The following is an 18,971-nucleotide window of genomic DNA, read 5'->3' on the forward strand; positions in this document are numbered from 1 at the left end:
AAAGCTGGATGATGAAGCTCTCCTTAGAGGACATGTGGTGAAGAGATCCCGAAAAGCTGAACGATGAAGAACTCCTCGTGGTCCGCAATGAAGAATACACCAGAAGCTGCATGCAGAAGCACTCCTCGGGGCCTAGAATGAGAAAAAAAAACACCAGATGTTAGAAGATGAAGGATATCTCAGGGGCTGGAAGGGGAAAATACCACCAAAATTGGCATGATGAAGGTCTCCTCAGGGAAAACGTGGCGAAGAACCCCAAAGGCTGGATGGTGCAGAGCTCCTCAGGGCCGAGTAGAAGAAAACACCACAAGCTGCATGCTGAAGAACTCCTCAGGGCCGTAGTGAAGAAAACACCAAAATGTGGCCGAGTAGAAGAAAACACCACAAGCTGTACGATGAACTCCTCAGGGCCGTAGTGAAGAAAACACCACAAGCTGCACGATGATGCATTCCTCCGGAGTTGCAAAGTGAAGAGAAGCCCAAAAGCTGCACGATAAAGAACTCCTCAGGGACCACAAGGTGAAGAAACCACAAAAACCTCCACGAAGAATTACTCCTTAAGCGCCACAGTGAAGAAAATGCAAAACGCTGATTGATGAAGCCCTCCTCAGGGGAAACGTGGTGTGGGGAAAACCCCCAAAAGCTGCACGATGAAAAGCTCCTCTGCGATGTAGTGAAGAACACACCAAAAGCCACATGCAGAAGCACACTTCCGGGGCCATAAGGTGAAGAAACCCCAAAAAGCTCCACGAAGAATTTATCCTCAAGCGTCACAGTGAAGAAAACACGATGAGCTGAATAGTGAAGCCCTCCTCTGGGGAAACGTGGTGTGGGGAAAACCCCCAAAAGCTGCACGATGGAAAGCTCCTCTGCGATGTAGTGAAGAACACACCAAAAGCTGCTCAAGAAGGCACTCCTCAGAGACTGCAGTGGAGAAACACCAAAAGCTGGACGATGAAGCTCTCCTTAGAGGAAACGTGGTGAAGAGATCCCAAAAAGCTGAACAATGAAGAACTCCTCATGGGCCGTAGTGAAGAACACACCAAAAGCCGCACACAGAAGCACACTTCAGGGTCCACAAGGTGAAGAAACCACAAAAAGCTCCACGAAGAATTACTCCTCAAGCACCACAGTGAAGAAAATGCAAAACGCTGATTGATGAAGCCCTCCTCAGGGGAAGCGTGGTGTGGGGAAAACCCCCAAAAGCTGCACGATGAAGAGCTCCTCCGCGATGTAGTGAAGAAAATAGCAAAAGCTGCTCAAGAAGGCACTCCTCAGAGGCTGCAGTGGAGAAACACCAAAAGCTGGATGATGAAGCTCTCCTTAGAGGACATGTGGTGAAGAGATCCCAAAAAGCTGAACGATGAAGAACTCCTGTGGTCCGCAATGAAGAATACGCCAGAAGCTGCACACAGCAGCACTCCTCAGGGACCACGAGCAGCCCAAACGCCGCCCCTCGCCCGTGCGCCACCGTGGCCGGAGTGCCGCAGCCCCAGCACCCCCAGCCCCATGTCACCCACCCTGCTCTGTGACACCTCTGCTCCATCACAGCCAGGCGCCGCCCCATTGGCCGCCTGCCTTGGCGCCTCTGGGCGCAGCCAATAGCGAGGCCGCTGGCGCTTGTTGCTAGGCAGCATGGAGCTGGGGCAGCCGATGGGCGCCAGGAGGCCGCAGGGCGGGGCTGGGCTCCCAGGGCTGAGGCCTGGCGGGAGCCATGAGGCTTTCCTGACACCACCTCCTCTTGGAGCTCTGCCTCGCCTTGCCCCCGGCCCTCCAAGAGGCACGTTTTGGCGCTAGGAGCACGCCAACTGCTCCAGCAAGGTGGCGGCAGCATTGTGCAGGGCACACTGACATTGCCCATCAGTCGATCCCTCCTCTGTCCCCGGTGACACAGAGCACGCTGCCCGCTTAGCCGTGCTGCCCACAGACATGAAATTGGGTCCTCAGTGTCCTGCAAGGGTACAAACCACAGCCAGTTCTGTTGACACAGCCCACAGGACTGAACTCGGTTAAGCCATGCACCATGAGAATGCCAGTCTCGTTCTTCCTCACCCAAACTGCCCAGTGCCATGTAGCTTTGGCATCAGCTTCTTGCAGAACTGGATCTTCAGTGTTCGTACAGCTCTGCAAAGTTTCCGCTCTGCAAACTTTTGGGTCTGTGGACTGTGCAAGGACCAAGGCCCCACTACGCAACTCGCCATTCAATGTCGTCTTCAAAACCAGGGGTTCTTATCGATGCAAGCCAGGTCTAGAAAGACTGCATCTTCCTGTTTTCAATTGTTAGGGGTAATCCAAGTGTGAGAAGACTGTGGAAACATCACCACCCTCTGAGCTTGGCCTGTCAGCCAGTTCTCAACCCTCCTTAGTGTCCACTCATCTATCCCACACTTTCGTAGTTTTTCTAGCAGTATGTAGTGGGAGACAGTATCGAAAGTGTTGCTAAAGTCAAAGTAGATGACATCCACCGCTCTCCCCCCATCTACCCATGTGGTGATGCCATCATAGAGGGCTATGAGGTTGGTTGAGCACAATTTAACCTTGGTGAATACATGCAGACTACTCCTCATAACCTCCTTCTCTTCCAATTGCTTGTAGATAGCATCCAGAACAAGCTGTTCTAAGACCTTACCAGGGACAGAGGTGAAACTGACTGGCCTGTAGGCCTGTACATATTCACATACTGGCCTGTATGTAAATTCATATTCCATTCATATACCTGAGAAATCTTTGGGAATATTGGGTTAGTGAGTATCTTAAAGATACAGACACAGCTCTACGGTTTTAACTATCTCACCCTAAATATAATCAAATCCTATTAATTCTAAAAATTCTGAAAATAACGCATAATGAGAAATGGAATGTTACAGGAAAAATACAACTGCATGGAACGAATGGCTCTCTTAAATAATTATACATACACGTTCTTGCATTACCTTACTTGCCCTGAATCCTTATTTTTAATCTCACCTCAGGCAGTAGAGCTCTCTTTTGCAGTTACTTTTTAGACTAACACCTTAGCCAAGGGAATGAGACAATTATCATCTTGAAGTCCTATTTCTGGAGGTTTCTAACTCAAACACGGAAGCATTTACTCTCAGGTAAGATCTGCTGCATGAAGTACCCGGCGGGGCCTGGCAGAAAGGTTATCTGTTCCATTAACTGCTTGTTGGGTTGTGTGAGCACCTCAGAAGGGGCTTTTCTTGCTTCAGTTTTGTGTAGGACAGCAGCAGGGGAAGGCAATGGCTGGTTTACTGGAAATAGTGGCATGCTGCTTCTGAAGCCTTCATTATTAAGGTTACAGCTGGGAATGCAGCTATGGGTGGGAGATTCCCTGATGGTCTGAAAAAGACTTTCACAAGGTAGCCACTGAAATAGTGAGATTTCTGTCCACCTAGGGCTTTTTGGAGCTATGGCTGGTTCCAGATGTTGTGTGTTCCACGGGATGCTTGGTAATGTATTCTGCGGTCACAATGTACAGCAGACAGTGTTTGCATGACTACATGGAAGCAGCTATGAGTCTGCAGGTCTCACTGCTTTCTAAGTGCCCCTCATTTACCTAACAGCAGTGTGAATCCTCATGCAAGAAGTTGATAATTATTACTTAGTAATTATTATATGATTCTTGTAACTGTTACCTTTGCCACATGGGAATCCAGTTAGTTCTGTGAGAGTGGTAGATGCTGATTTCAGCTTTGGGCTGAAAGGGTTCAGGAGGCTGGCAGAGGCTGAGCTTCCCTGACCCTTCTGGAAATCCCTTACTCCTTGACCCAGATGTTGTGAGGAGTGGCTTCTTGGATGTACTTGAATGTCTGGGTACTCAGGATTGCATTCTGATTGCATCCTCCCATGGCTGGAAGATGCTTTTGAAAGAAATTGGGATTTCTTGAGGAAGAAGGCTTTGTTCAGGAGCTGTGATAAACAGCTAAACCTTCGTGCTCTGAATTGCACCTGTGAATGCATGTGCAGGATCAGGTCCTGAGTACAATGAGCTCAGCAGAGGTAGAGGTAGCAGATCTGGTCCTTGCTTATGTTTAGCAGAACTGCTACTTTAAGTCATCTTTAAGAGAACCCAGTGTTGCAGTTTCAATATGTGGTAGCTACTGCACTAAAGGCACTACTAGAAACTGGTTAACTCTGTTGTGAAGGTGAAAATTATCTCCTGCAAGAGCTTTAGTGTTTACTGCACTGTTAAGGGTTTTTAAAAAAGTATGTGATGCTATTTTCGTGCAACTTATTATTTATTTACAGTGTCTATTAATCTCCTCTTAATTATTCATGTAATTTAAATTTTACATGTTACTGCCACAAGATATAGCTACCTTTTCCATAAGAAGCCTTGTACTGTCATGTATTATACTTCAGGACAAGGTTAAGACTCAGTCATTATGCATTATATCTGGATTTAAGAAACAGTCATGAATTTCAGTTCTGTCTGTTCCTCCTCTTGGCTTTCACATCTTTCATGACTTTGTGAAATACCTGGAAACTGCAAACTTTGCTCAGGTTTAAATGTACAGAATTGCTTAAGCACTTTACATTTTTATATACTCATTTTGTTTCAGTGAGCCTTTACATCTCCATATAACCAAGGATTAAAAAAATTCCAAGTTTTCATCTGACTCCACTCAGTTCAGGAGAGGTCTTCCCTGCTGGCCTCAACAGGAACAGAGCTGTCACTTGGCTGCCTTTGAGAATCTGACCCATAACTTATTAAACAACAAATTCCTGCCAGCATTTGCACTGGTTTTGCAATGGATGGCAGCATGTACGGTGGGTATGTACAGCGTTTATGATCTAAAAGTGCCCATTAGGTGAATCGTTGCAGATCCTTAGGGAGCTGGTCGTGGCTGCTCGCTGCCTGCACGTCACCCCAGCCAGTGCTGCAGCTCAGCTGGACCAGGCACAAGCCTCTGCCAGGGAAACGAAGAGGTCCTGCAACTTGCTCAGAAAGATGCATCATCTGAGGGTTATCACCCCTGTGCCCTGATGCTGGTGGCAGTTTGTGGTCCCTGTCCTTGGCCCTGTCACTTTGGTGGGGCTGTGCTTCTTGTCACAGGCTGGAGGTCCTCTTACAGTGCCTACAGCAATCACTAATGTAGTAGCTGTATAGGAAAATGCAACTCTGCGTGTATTGTGTATGATATTTGCATAACTGGAAGTGAAAACCAAGTTGCTGAGCTCTCGCTGCGCCAAGTGCAGGTGGTGGAAAGACGCCTGGAGAAGTGCAGCGTACGTGATGTGGCACGACCACAGGAATTGTATTGCTGGGTAAAATAGTTTTTGTTCTGCGTTGGTGGAATTCGCTTTGTAATGTCCTTCTGTCTGCTCTGGGAGCCCAAGTCAGTGCAGTTAAGGGAAAGTTACAGCCTGGGATGTAGTCATCTGAGTTCCACCTCAATCCCGCTCTAGATGTCTAAATCTGTTCCGAATCTAACTTGAAACCATAGGCACATGTAGGCAGGAGAGGCACACTGTGGCAGGCGCATGTACGTCCATGTCTCTCTTAAAAAGCATCACTTGGTGCTTCAAGGCTGAGCATGTCAGGTTCCTCCCTCGGGAAGAGCCGCGGCCCCGCTGGGTTCCTGTTGTCCAAGGTGCGGTGGCCGTGGGCAAAGCAGCTTTGGTGCAGCTGCAGCCAGATCCTGACCTGACAGCGCGTCCTCTGGGGCAGCAGAGTGGACAGCCTCCCATCATTTAAGTCTCTGACTTCACTTCTGCTGTCATTTGAAGGAACTGCTATTTTTTTTCTCTTTTTTCTGTGTTTTGTAAGAAGTAGAAGCTTTTAAAGGAAAATGCCATAAATGCTTGCTTCCTAGGGTGGTAAATCAGAGAGTGAAATGAGCTGAGGAGTAAAAAGTGCTCTCTCTGGAGGTGAGGAAGGGATGTGGGCAATTCTGCGTTGAAAAGAAGCACTGAATGGTGGGGATCTGTTCTCGGTCCCAGTGCTCTTGGCTCAGCCTGCCAGACATGCATGGGACGGAGGGACACGCGGTGGGGCTGGGCGCTCGTTGCCTTTCCCTAGGCTGCAGTGAAGGAGGTCCTTCATGGCTTCCTTCTCCTCTTGTTCCTTCTGCACAGCGTAACGCCATGATGCATGATGGCTTCTTGTAACTCCCATTTGGAAGGGTTACTTCGTGCTCCTTAGCAGAGCAGCCTGACGTGGTTGGAGCAGATAGGTAACAGGGTATTAGCCTAACATTCCCCTTCACAGCTCATCAACAGCTGGTGTTTGGTCTGTGTGCGTGTCCGACGCTCAGTGGCACAATTTTCAAGCTAAAACTTCCATGGTGGGCAGGATTTTGCTCCCTGAGAAATGGCTCTTGGGTCACAGGGCTCGGTGCTGGGGCCGGTCCTCTTTAATATCTTCATCGATGATCTGGATGAGGGGATCGAGTGCACCCTCAGTAAGTTTGCAGATGACACCAAGTTAGGTGCGTGTGTCAATCTGCTCTAGGGTACGAGGGCTCTGCAGGAGGATCCGGATAGGCTGCACCGATGGGCTGAGGTCAACTGCATGAAGTTCAACAAGGCCAAGTGCCGGGTCCTGCACCTGGGGCACATTAACCCCAAGCAGAGCTACAGGCTGGGAGATGAGTGGTTGGAAAGCTGCCTGGTAGAGAAGGACCTGGGAGTATTGGTTGATAGTCGGCTGAATATGAGCCAGCAGTGTGCTCAGGTGGCCAAGAGGGCCAACGGCATCCTGGCTTGTATCAGAAACACTGTGACCAGCAGGGCTAGGGAGGTGATCGTCCCCCTGTACTCGGCTCTGGTGAGGCCGCACCTCGAGTACTGTGTTCAGTTTTGGGCCCCTCGCTACAAGAAGGACATCGAGGTGCCTGAGCGGGTCCAGAGAAGGGCAATGAAGCTGGTGAGGGGCCTGGAGAACAAGTCCTACGAGGAGCGGCTGAGGGAGCTGGGCTTGTTCAGCCTAGAGAAGAGGAGGCTCAGGGGCGACCTTATTGCTCTTTACAGGTACCTTAAAGGAGGCTGTAGCGAGGTGGGGGTTGGCCTGTTCTCCCATGTGCCTGGTGACAGGACGAGGGGGAATGGGCTTAAGTTGCACCAGGGGAGGTTTAGGTTGGATGTTAGGAAGAACTTCTTTACTGAGAGGGTTGTTAGGCATTGGAACAGGCTGCCCAGGGAGGTGGTGGAGTCACCATCCCTGGAGGTCTTTAAGAGACGTTTAGATGTAGAGCTCAGTGATATGGTTTAGTGGAGAACTTGTTAGTGTTAGGTCAGAGGTTGGACTGGGTGGTCTTCAAGGTCTCTTCCAACCTAGGTGATTCTGTGTTTTTGCGATTCAGTGGCTGGCTGCAAGGAGCACAGAGAAACATTCAAAACAGCAGAAGTGACAATGAGAGGCCGGATAAAAGAATTGACAGACCACGTTAATGGCACAGTGCAGCCCCTTCTTACACTAGTACTAACCTGAAAAATAGCAGCAAAATTAAGCCTTCGAAATGAAAAGCCATTTTAACTAGATCTGGAAAATAATCTTGGCTCTGATTGTGTTAGCTTTGCTAAAATCATTGATCCACCCTCAAATATCCTAAATTTACAGCCATGTGGCAGGTTTTACATGCACAAGAAAACTGTTGGATGGAAATAAAAGCACCGTGGAAATGCTGGGATGAAAATGCTGGTGTGCAGAGAGAGCAGCATTATCCGTAAGCGCTCTCTTACACGCCACTCCTCTTGGTAAGTGGCATATCGTGTGACTGGGGCTGGCATAATTAAAAGAACATCTTGTGCAGATCTTCAAAACACTCATATGAAAAATCCGTTTGTATTCAGTGTCAAATATTTGATTCTCCAATACTTCTGTAAAATGCTGAATTCATTCATGGGAATTGGCAGTAAAGCTATTCTCACAGCAAATACAAGATCTGCAGCATACTAATATTGACTGGTACATATTTTTACGAGGTTAAATGTAGCTATATGAACATTCAGAAGGTTCTGTGTGTGTATGTTAGAGCTTTGAAAAGGGCCATGGATGGCACATACCAAAACGGGACTTTTTTTTAAAAAAAAAACTCTTTTGAAAGTTCTCCTTTGACTTTTCTTTGCGACAGGATCTAACTTCATTTGAATGTCATGTTTGGTTGATTATTATTTTTTTAAAAGTGTGCTTTGCTTAAATAAATCTTCAGACCAAACTCATCATTCATGCAGCCTCAATCCTCCTGCCTCTGTTCAAAACATATTTGTCTTTTATGGGTTCCCCAGCTGCAAAAATACAATGTGAATGTCTGCTGCAGGGTCAAAATGATGCTTCTGCATGTGAAATTTGACAAGGTGCGTATTTATCCAGCTGATAAACATGTCAAACAAGAGAAATGTTTGACAAGATGGTAGGAAGTAAAATTTTGAGGACGTGGAGGCATATGTCCGCTTTTACTGCTTTTCCTGGGCTTTCAGTTGTTTTTGTTGGCGTATCTCTAAGTGTTCAAGCAAACGTTTGTGCTGATGGATGATCTGAAGGTGTAAGGAAATCATGGTGTAAGGAAAATATTAATTTCTTGGTCTAGGTACTGTGACACTTGCATTAGAGAAAACAGGGTAAAGTCAGAGTACTTCATTGTGGTCCTTAGTGAGAGTTTCTTCAAGTAAACAGAAAAAAATGAGAAAGAAAGATTTGCTCTTTGTCATTGCCTTTATGAAGAGAGAAATCATTTTTAAAATGCATACATCGGTTGTTTCAGTGTAATGAGTAAAAACTGTATAAATCTTACATATATTATTCGTATTTAGTTATGGGGGAAACAATAATTAACAAATCTTGGTAGCATGAAACAGATTTTTTTACTAGAGACTCTTCTGCTGGGGATAGCAATCTTGCCTTTGATTATGTGCTATTACATTATGAAAACCACAGTTCAGTCAAACTCATCTTTCATTCAGCAGATTTTCAATTTAATGTGGTATGAGCTTATTGAACTTGGTATGAAGATTGCTAAAGGTGACATTTCAAATAAACATAATTTTTCTGCAATCTTTTCACAGAGAAGCTGGCACAAATGAATGACAATTGTGAAATAATCTTGGAGTTAAGAAATATGACTTGAAAAATTTGGTTGTTTTGAGTAGCAACATTCCTAATTTCTTTTACGCTTGATTGACTTTTCTATTGTAGTTCACAGGGCCAAGAAGCTCTGCCCTGAGACTGCAGCTCAGAGCTGCTAAGTTGCTTTTTTACAGCTGGGAAGGAGGTGACAGGGAGTCCAAATAACTTTGTCCTTGGTGTTGGGCCTCACTTTGGGTATGTAAATAAGTTAATATGTAAATGCTGCAGGAGAGGAGTCCTGCCTCCGCTGGGGCTTACACGTGCTGTCGAGCTGCGGGTTGCATTTGCACTCATTCCAAGTTGCAGAGGGTGGTTGCAACAGCCTTCCTGAAATATCTGTGTGAATATACACCCTTAAGAAAAGCATAGGTAGTGCACAAACACATTATTTACCCATGCATCTCTGCCAGGAGTGCAGGTCACCTCCCCTTTGCTGGCTGGGCTGCGTTCCCTGGCTGTGTGTCGCGACGCAAGGTGGCTCCTTCCCATCCTCTGTGCCCAGCTGAGCGGCAGCGGGCTCGGCGAGACTCGTGCTTTGTGTCCCGTTAACGCTGTGTCAGAGCTCGGGTCTGCTCTGATATCAGTCATCTCGAAAGTTATACGACCCATTTTAGTGCATTGTAAAAACGGAAGCGATTAGTGGCAATACACCCTGCCAGGGTGGCAGGGCAGCCGGTCAGAGATACGCATCAGCGAGGGGAAGTAGGATTTAAACTCCCTTTTAATTTGTGCTGAGACATTAACTGTGAATTATGGAGCAGCATTATTTAATGAAATATGTGGTCTTTAATTGCTTGGGTGTGTGCATACTTAACACTCAGGGCAAAGTAAGTGGTGTATCTGATTGGATTAGCGGCAAGTTCAATCTAGTGTGTGACACTGCTGATTCAAGTCTTTTTGATTTAGGAACAGAGTGACTTTGGCTGAACTGAGGGCTCTGTGGGTGTAAGGCATTATTTCAACAGGGAAAAGGACTTAATTTGAGAAGAGTTGGAATATGCAGTACAGAATTTTTTTTTTCCACAGTATAGGGAAGCTTTTCTATGACATGTGAAATCTCTTCATGTGTGATCCCCAGGAAGTCCATAAGGAGTTGCAAAGACATTTCCCCAGCATATCAACACTTCCTGTATAATTTGTGAAAATGTGATTTTTCCTTTGTATTTATCAAACCTGAATCAAAAGGACAGATACCTTTTTTCCTGTAACGACATTGATCTGAATCAGCAAATGTTCTTACGACATGAAGATGAAAGATTTTGTAAATAGGTAATAGAAATAAATAAATGTAAAGCAGCAGGAGCTGAACTTCAGTCAGCTTACTCTTTGGAAAAACATCTTACCCCTTCATGAATATTTTTAATATTGAAAGACAAATTGAAACTGTCCTGCATTAGTCATAGGTCAGTGTGTTAAACTCTGTCAAACAGTGATGTGTCTTTGACTAAAGATTTTGGAAACGTGATGTGAATCTTTCGGCTGTACTCGTCAAAATACCAGAGGTTAGGTCTGGCTAATGCTTGTCATCAACACATCGTGCGCTTGCTGACTGTGTGTGTATGCATAAATAGTTTTCTTTTTCATCTTTCTGTGTGTTACTGTGAGAACTCACTTGTGACAGAGGAGTCACCAACTTCCATCTCTGACACTGTTGACTGGATCTGTTAAATACCCTATGTGCTAATAGTAGTATATTTAAGAAAACATCGTGAAGTGTCGCTTTTGGCGGTACTGTGACTATTGTTGCAGTAATTATGGTACTTAATGAATGTGAGGTCATAAGAGCTTTCAATGAAAAACACTTTCAAAATTTTTTTTATGTATTTATTTTACAGTTCTGAAATGTACCTAGTTGGCAGCTGAAGGAAGAAGCTGGTTATGTGGCACCAGCAGTGGGTCTTACTTGGGCATTGATGTGAGGTAATGACAAGCAGGACGTGGCATTGCATAGTCAGCATCTCTGAAACAAAATTGGCTATTGCCAGCATTGAACATGTTTAGTAGCAGACGCTTGGATGCTGAAGGGATTGTAGACTTTCTCCGAAGGTAATGGATGACTTGAAGAATGCCATCTAGAAAAAAATCGCTTCTCTTTACATTTCCTGGGAATTCTTTACTGAATCATAAGAAACATTGTGTTAATGTTAAGAATAAGGCATAACGATAAGGGGATTTTCTGAAAATAAGTTCACTGATTATTACTTATTTCCTCTGATTATACTTTTTTCCCAGCAGGTCTGCATTCCTCTGACTTCCACAATAAGAGATCTGTCTCACTCGTTAGTTCAAATCAGGGTCACGTTTCCTTCCCGTCTCTCTGCCTCCTTCCTTTTCTCTTTTCCCTTCTTAAACCTTCAAAACCAAGCGCGAGCTTTTTCCCTTAATCTTTTTTTTTTTTTTTTTTTAAACCAGAGGATTCAATCCCTTTGAGACCTGACCCTTTAATCTCATATTCTTCTAAGACAGAGCAATGACTTCATGTTCATGCTTAACACAAGTATAAGCGTTTTGATCAAAATATCTGTGTCTGTGGCAACAAATGGAATACCATCAGCGGGCAGATCTGGAAGCTGACAAAAGGCTCTGTTCGTTACTGGTCTTGTTTGTGAAGAAGCCGGTGTCTGTTCAGTGACCAGTCTGGAATACACAGGTGGTCTTTGATCCCTTTTTTGCCCTGCAGCAGTGCCCTGGGAACAGGACCATCGCCCTGTTCGGTGTCCACGCGTGAAGTTTTTGTGTGAAGCTCAGGGACACGTGAGATGTTGCTGTGTGTTGTGTTTCTTCTCCATTCAGCTGAAAGTAGTGTCCTCAGCCGTGACTCCATCGTGGTTAGATGGTGTCTGGAAGGAGCTTTTGATGTTTAGGTGACAGGGATAAATGTTTCATTAAAGTGTCGCCCAGAAGCCCTAATTCTGGTTATGTACAGACCTTACCCTGGCTGATGAAGTCCTACACCTGGCTAAATCTGGTGTAAAGCTGGTGCTGGAGCATCGGCGTTTCCCTTTCCTCTGCTCATGGGAAGCTGCCCTTGGGATGGGTATTAGGAAGAAGTCCTGAATCTGTGGCCTTTTAATGACCTCCCTTGGGTCACCATGCATGGCCTGCCGCCCTAGCACTTTTCTTGCTGCCCCGTGCAATGTAAATCCTTCCCGTGCTGCCCGTGGAGCTGGGCTGCTGCTCACCGTGCAGCGAATGCGCTCAGCAAAACTCAGCCAGCCGCGGCACCGCCGCTGCCAGCGCTCCCATGGCACGGAGGGGAGGAGAGGGCTGGGAGTGCTGCGAGTCAGTGAGCTGGAAGGACGTGTCCCCAGCTGTGTCTGTAGCAAGCAGGTGTGCAAGCAGGGGATATCGAAGTGGGAAAAGTGTTGATTTACTGTGACTTTCCAGCCCGTGAAGTGGCTGAGGGACGTGTCAGCTGCCTTTGGGCTTCTGCCTGTTAGTAACGATGGGACTTAACCAACCAACCAACCAAAAAAAAACGCAGAACAGCAACAAAAAAACACCTAGAAAGATAGTGAAGAAAGCAGTTGCAGATGCAATTCCCCTTCCTATTCCTGCAGCTCCCAAGGAAAGGCACTTTGCTGCCTTGGGCCGGCCGGGCTGTGCGGGCAGCCTGCAGCAGAGGGCAGGGAACCTTTCATGTCTGCTCTGCCCGACGGCTGCTGCCGCTGCCCGTTCTGTGGAGCCTCGTTGAGATGTGTTTATGCTGCAGGAAAGGCACATTTATAACTTTCCTGAGCTTCTGGCACATTTCCAGGAAGAAATTGTTTTCTGTGTCAACTGTTCCTGGAGCCAGTATGTCGTCGCTGCTATTAAGAGAATAGGAGGGAAGGAGATTCCTTTCGCTCTCCTGCCCCGTGCTTTGAGATTATTATTTTTTTAAGTCTTTTTTTTTTCTTTTTTTAAGTCTTGGTTAAGGCTGGAAGTTACTGTTGAGTCCTTGTGCACGGCGTGGTGTAAACGAAGCGCTGGAGGTTGGGCGAAATACGTTGTCTGCTGCTGTTTCCGTGGACGTGAAAGCAGGGCGGAATGGCAGGAAGTAATGCAGATGGATTGCAACTGCTGGGCATGCTTCGTAATGCCACGGAAATGGAGAATGGAAACCTGCTGCAAGAATGTATCAACTCTGCTCTTACATTTACATCCCAGCCCCGTTAAGAATGTTGTTCTTAATTCTGGTCAGATTGCTTGTCCATTTTTGCCAAAATTTCAGGTAGGAGAAAAGGCTCAAAGCCTTCTTTTGAAGGCTTCCAGCCTCCTTCTTTCTCCACTTCCAGCAGAGAAAAGGAAACTGGGCGTTCCTGGGATTATTATTGAAATTCCTCTGCCTCCGCAAGGCAGGAAGCCAGGCTGCATTGTTTCAGTGGCATTTCTCTAACCTTAGAAGCCTGTCTGTGTTTCTGAATTCTCTTCAGAAATCTCAGGATGCTGTCTGCATCTTGTTACAGCACCTACCCTGACAGCTCATTTACGGACTTACTCTGCCTTCCTTGCCCTCAGCACCACGGCATCTGAGCTCACCCAGGGTAATGTAATAGTAGGTAGTGTGGTTTAGTTGTCTTTTTAATAAGAATTGCAGTGGCCACAGATATGTAATATAATCTGATTTGTAATCCCCCCAGCTGTTTTACCCGTAGCTTTCTTTCAGTCTATACTTACAGACACGTAGGTCTTTTATTGCACAGGACTCTAAAATAATTGTATCTTTCTGTCTTAATTCTAGGAAGTCTCAGGAGATACAATCCTATTTTGCAGCTGCTGGGAGAGGAGGATGGCCGTGTTTTCTTCTCTGTCTTTCTCTGGCCAGTTGAAGGAGCACACTTTTAGCCTTTGTAATCCTATTAAAAAAAAACAACCACGCAGCAACAAAAAAGACAAAATCCCTACCATCCCAACCTTTGGAATGTGGCCTGGATGAAATCCCAGTAACTCTCAGGCAGAAAGGGAACATAAAGATGTGGCAAAGCGCACAGGTGCGCACGCAAACACGCGGCCCTGACCTCTGGGGTCTGTCTCATCCTTCTGCTATAGTGGGCAGCAGAAGGGGGGTGTGGTGCTGAGCGGGGCACGGCAGCAGGTTTGGGGTCCCAGGGCTGGCAACAGGCTGCTCTGCCCAAATCTCAGTGGGGTTTCCTTCTCACCTGGCACTTTCCAACAGCCTGCGTAACCAAAAGCCGTGCTCCATTATTTATGTGTTTGAGCAGAGGAAGTACGTAAACTGCTTTCCCGTTAGCGAAATAATCGGGAAGTAAACCACAAGGAGACCTTGTCTGAAATATTTGTGGTGTGTTCAGATGGTTCAGATAAGCAGCTGTGGGAGCTCTCGGGTTTGACTGCTTCAGAGCTCCGCGTGGATGTCGCAGCCCCTGTACTAGGGAACAGAGTGCTCCGTCCCCAACGGGAGGTGCAGGTGATTTGAGAGCCTGCAGAATTACCGCAATTGTTTATTTACCATCTTCAGGTTCTAGAGTACCTCCTCTGTTTGGCTGATTTCATCCAAACGGAATTAAATGGCACTTGAAAGCTAACAAAAGGAGCAGGCGAGGTGTGGCGTGGCGTAGCGTCCCCTCCTGTTTCACAGTGCGCTTCCTGAGGGGCTCGCCGGGGGCTGGCAGCGAGGGCAGAGGCTGTTTTGTGCACAGCTTGCTTCTCTCCGGGGCTGCTTGGAGGTGTCTTTGAGTCCTCTAAATGTTTTGGAAATGTAGTGAAGTGCAAACACTCCATCAGCCTCTTCGTGATACCCCTGGTTAAGCTGTAGCACTGCAGACAGAGCGTGGTGCTCTGGTGTCCCATGTTCGAGGTTTACAGGGTTAGGGCTGCTGAAGGAAAGCTCACGCTGACATTTCAGTTTGTTTAATGAAGTGGCAGCGCTGCCGGAATTGGCTGAGGACCAGCACTGGGTTGCTGAGGATCAGATCCTGGCCCTGCTGTGCCTGCAGTGGGTGCTGTGCGTAGCCTCAGGCCCCGGGGTGCCATCCCTCATGGGCAGGAGGCTGAGGCGGCCCTGAGGTTCAGGGCTGGCTGTAGCGCTCATTAGAAAGTCTGACTCACTATTCCGAGCTGAAATTGTGTATTGGCAGAGCTTTTAACACAGCTAGGAAGGCATTCTTGGAAATGTTTACAGCTCTGGCAATAAGCACAAATAGTACGTTTTCTTTTTTCCTTCTCCGTTCTGCAATTGAGAATCGAAGTCAGGGCTTCCAGCGTTGCAGAGGAGCATCTCTGCAGTTAATCACTATTTACCAAATACATTTATTTATCTTGTATGTGTATGTGAACAGTGATGCGCCTTAGCATTATAATGATGATGTCCCTCCTCATTTGTGAAGTACTGGGACATGTTTCTTTCACCACCACAATATGGTGACAAAAATCTGAGGTCTTCTGTTCCAAATAAAGTGAAGGCTTTCTGTAAGCATGTTGAATTCCTTCTCCCCTTTATGGCATACAGACCACATACGGACTTGGTTTTCTTAACGAAGGACCGTAATGCTTGCCGTGGGTATCTGCAAGCTGCGGGTGGGAGAGAGAGCTTCTGTTCTGCTGCTTCAGCACTGGCTGAGATCAAAGGGCAGAAGCATTTATATTTCTTATATTTCTACTTTTTTGTGTAGTTTGGAGACGAAGTAAATAGTAGGAGTATTGGGGCTATTAGTCCCTTAGCTTGCCTGGTTAATTCATGCAGCTTGACATATTTTTGGGGTGTTTGTGCAGAACTTTGCTAGCGTAAGCTTGCTTGTCAGTTGGGTTGCGTACTTTGACTCTGCGCTCAGGTTGGGTGAGGTTTGATGAGGGATACGAAGGCTCTGTGTCCTCGGGGACGGGCAGAGCAGCAGGAAGAGCTGGTCTAAATTTAGTGTCTTGGCACTGTGCATGCTGCTTCCTTCCTCTTCCTTCTCCTCTCTGACATTGGTTACAGAATCGATTTCTTCATTTGGTTGGGTCAGTTATTATCCCTCCTGCGCTTGCTAAATGGAAATGTTACTCTGCCCGGCCTGCTGCATTACCAAAGCCTTTGTGCCGTCTGGATTCTAGCAGCACAGCAGTGGTTTATAATGCTTCAAAGTAGGAGAAGCCACAAAAAGTTTGATAAATGGTTGTATTAGGGCTGTGTAGTTCCTGGTTTTGCTCTCTCGTGGACATCATTTGAATTTGGTTTTGAGTCACACAGATAGTTACCTGTGAAGAGGGAGTGTAGGGGTTGGATAACCACCTCCTGACTGAAGTGGATGAGCATAAAAAGGATCCCCGGGTTTGACCTGATTTGGAATTTCTGCTGACACAGTTTTCAGGTTTGGCCTCCACCACAGGTCTGCAAGCGGAAGCCAATGCAATTTATTAACCAGAGCTTATTGTGTCAATGCTAACGTTCCTCGCCAAGCTGACTTTTCTCCATTCTGTATTTCTTTGACCTCTGGTGACTTGGGGCCTGAAAAATCAAATTCTCTGCCCTCAGGAGGGTGCCCGTGAGCGTCTGTGGAGAGCTGCGGGGATGCTGAGGGTCCTTCAGCACACGTATTCAGCGCCTCGGGCGCTGCGACCCCCTGGGCCTCTGCCTTTTGCCCAGGCATGGCTGTTGCTGGGAAACTTTGGATTTTCCCTCATTGTCTGCGTGCCCACCGGCCGCAAACACACGAGATCGATGCGAGAGCAAGCTAACAGCCGGTGGGAAAAGTTTTAGTAATAGCATAATGGATTTGATTTTTCTCAGTTTTCATCAATAACACGGCAAATGCATTTAGCACAGGCTGAAGTGGAGCTAACAGGATCTCAGGCTGGCCAGGGAGAAAAGCTTTGTCGTTGTCACCTCTAGTTTCCAAAAAAACCCAACAAACCAAGGCTAGCATTACAGCAGACCATTAGCGTGACGGCATTATCCAGCTGTTAGCTAGAGTGCTATGGATAGCTTTAGAGGCGTTTGATGTCTGATGTTTGATGTCATTTTTAGTTGTTCCCGCAGCTGAATCCTCTGGGGGAGTTTTTCAAACTGGAGCTTTCTTGGAAATGGATTCAGCTGCAAGCTTTGATGCACCCCAAAGCTCAACATGCAACAAAACCTCCAACAAATGCAAAACTAAATCAGCAAAGTTCTTAAGTGGGAGTCAACCCCTTATTTTCAGTAGCCCTGTCACAGACAGCACTTGGGTGACCTTAGGGGTGTTCCTCAGGTGCCTTTGGCAAGAGCAAATCCCTCGGTGCTGCCGCAGCAAAGCAAAGCCTGTGCCTGATGTGGGACATGCCTGCACCACAGCCTGCTCGGCCCCGACCCGCTGGATACAGCGAACGCCCCGATGCTCTGAGTCAGGCAGCATCGAGGAATCATTAAAGGCATGGCCAGGGCTGCCTCAAGGCAACGGGCAGTATTTGCTTATTGCAGTAAATAGGTCATCTGTGATTAAAAGCTGCTGCAAATCAGGAAACGCTACCTTCATGTGAAATCTGGGTAAAAATAGCTGGTGCAGAGATATCATAATTAGCACACCTGAGTGTAGTGTGCCCTGAAACGGGGAAACACGGCACACAGCGAAACGAGGTGGGGGAGTGGTACTGCACCTAGGCTGTGTGAATTAGCACAAATGTGTTTTTCAATTTGCAAGGATTCCGTCCCGAAATCCTCAGTGACTGAGCTAAGCGTAGTGAGCTGTAGTTTGAATTACAGGGAGGAGCGGGGAAGGGCTGGATCCATAATCGCAGGAAGTCTCAGCATGGCGTGGGAGAATTGCAGACAGCAGTGGTTGTGAGAAATGCAAACCTTGTCCCAGTGTTCACACCACTCTGTTTGCTGGCAAGAAACTTTCGGGGAGCTTCAGAACAGTTTGCCCAGGCTGCCTTCTCCCTGTCCGTGTGGCAGCACTGGTCCTGACACTGCCGGGCTGCAGGGGAATTCTGCTCCTCTTTCATAAGAAGTTCTCCAGCACTCATCTTACGTAACATCCCCGTTGAGCGTGCAACCACAGCAGCAAATCGGAGCAGACAGGGCTAAAAGTGACCTTCAGAAGTTGCCGTGTGCCAGTGCCGGAGGCTGGACGCTGCTGGTGTGGACGTGGAGCAGCTTCAGCCATTGAGAAACGCAGGTGGAGGAAAGGTGAGTTAGGGTAAAGCCATTAGTGGGGTTTTCCTCACATTGAAAGTAGCTGAAAGGGGATGGATTGCAGTAATAACAAGTTTCAGTCATGAATATTAATGCTGAAGTAATTAAATCAGACGACTAGGAATTATAGGACAGGGAGATACTTCACGTGTCGTTGAATCTGCTCCCCAGTTAGCATGGAAACCCTTTCAGAAATGTACGGAGCTGCCAGTTAATCACAGGAGGGCTGACAGCGGCCCTTGCGCAGCCTGGTTTTTCATCTTCCATTTGTTGAAAGATTATTTTGTTTTCATCGCAGGATGCCGGGTGTGGATCTGAACGACCAAACCCTGATCTGATGTGCAACTGCCAACACAGGGCAGGGGCAGCAACAGCAAACGACTTTCTGTGTCGAAGCTGAGTCTACCTGAACCGAACCTGCATTGCCAGACATCAAAGTATCCCCATACATAACGTGCTGAGTTCTTTGCTGAGGCAAATTGTTGGCAGCTTCACTCGTTTATACCGTGTGTGTTTAAAATACGCGTATCGGGATGTGACAGCTCCCCGGATTCTGGTGACCTCCTTTAGGAGCATGAATACCAAATTAGCTGAGCCAGTTGAAGCAGAAGATCTTGACGTTAACAGAAGCGAGACGGTGTTTGCGTCCTCGTCAAATCATATTTTTCCATTTTCTGGCCATGAAGATGTAAGGACCGGCTGCTGCTTCTCCAGGGCTCTTCTCTCCCAGTACCTCCAGCCTCCAGGTCTTGTCAGCTCAGAGGATTTTCTCTGTTTTCTATGGGTTGTGTGGTTTGCTTATCCACTGTATTG

General features: G+C 46.9%; 1 protein-coding gene across 8 annotated transcripts in view; it reads left to right on the forward strand.

Annotated features, from left to right (window-relative positions):
- The window catches only part of CCDC85A (coiled-coil domain containing 85A), a 170,229-nt gene that overhangs the window by 131,720 nt on the left and 19,538 nt on the right, over nucleotides 1-18,971 (forward strand). The gene's annotated exons all lie outside the window — the stretch shown is intronic.

Source organism: Anas acuta, chromosome 3 (assembly GCF_963932015.1).
Source record: "Anas acuta chromosome 3, bAnaAcu1.1, whole genome shotgun sequence".
Lineage (NCBI taxonomy): Eukaryota > Metazoa > Chordata > Aves > Anseriformes > Anatidae > Anas > Anas acuta.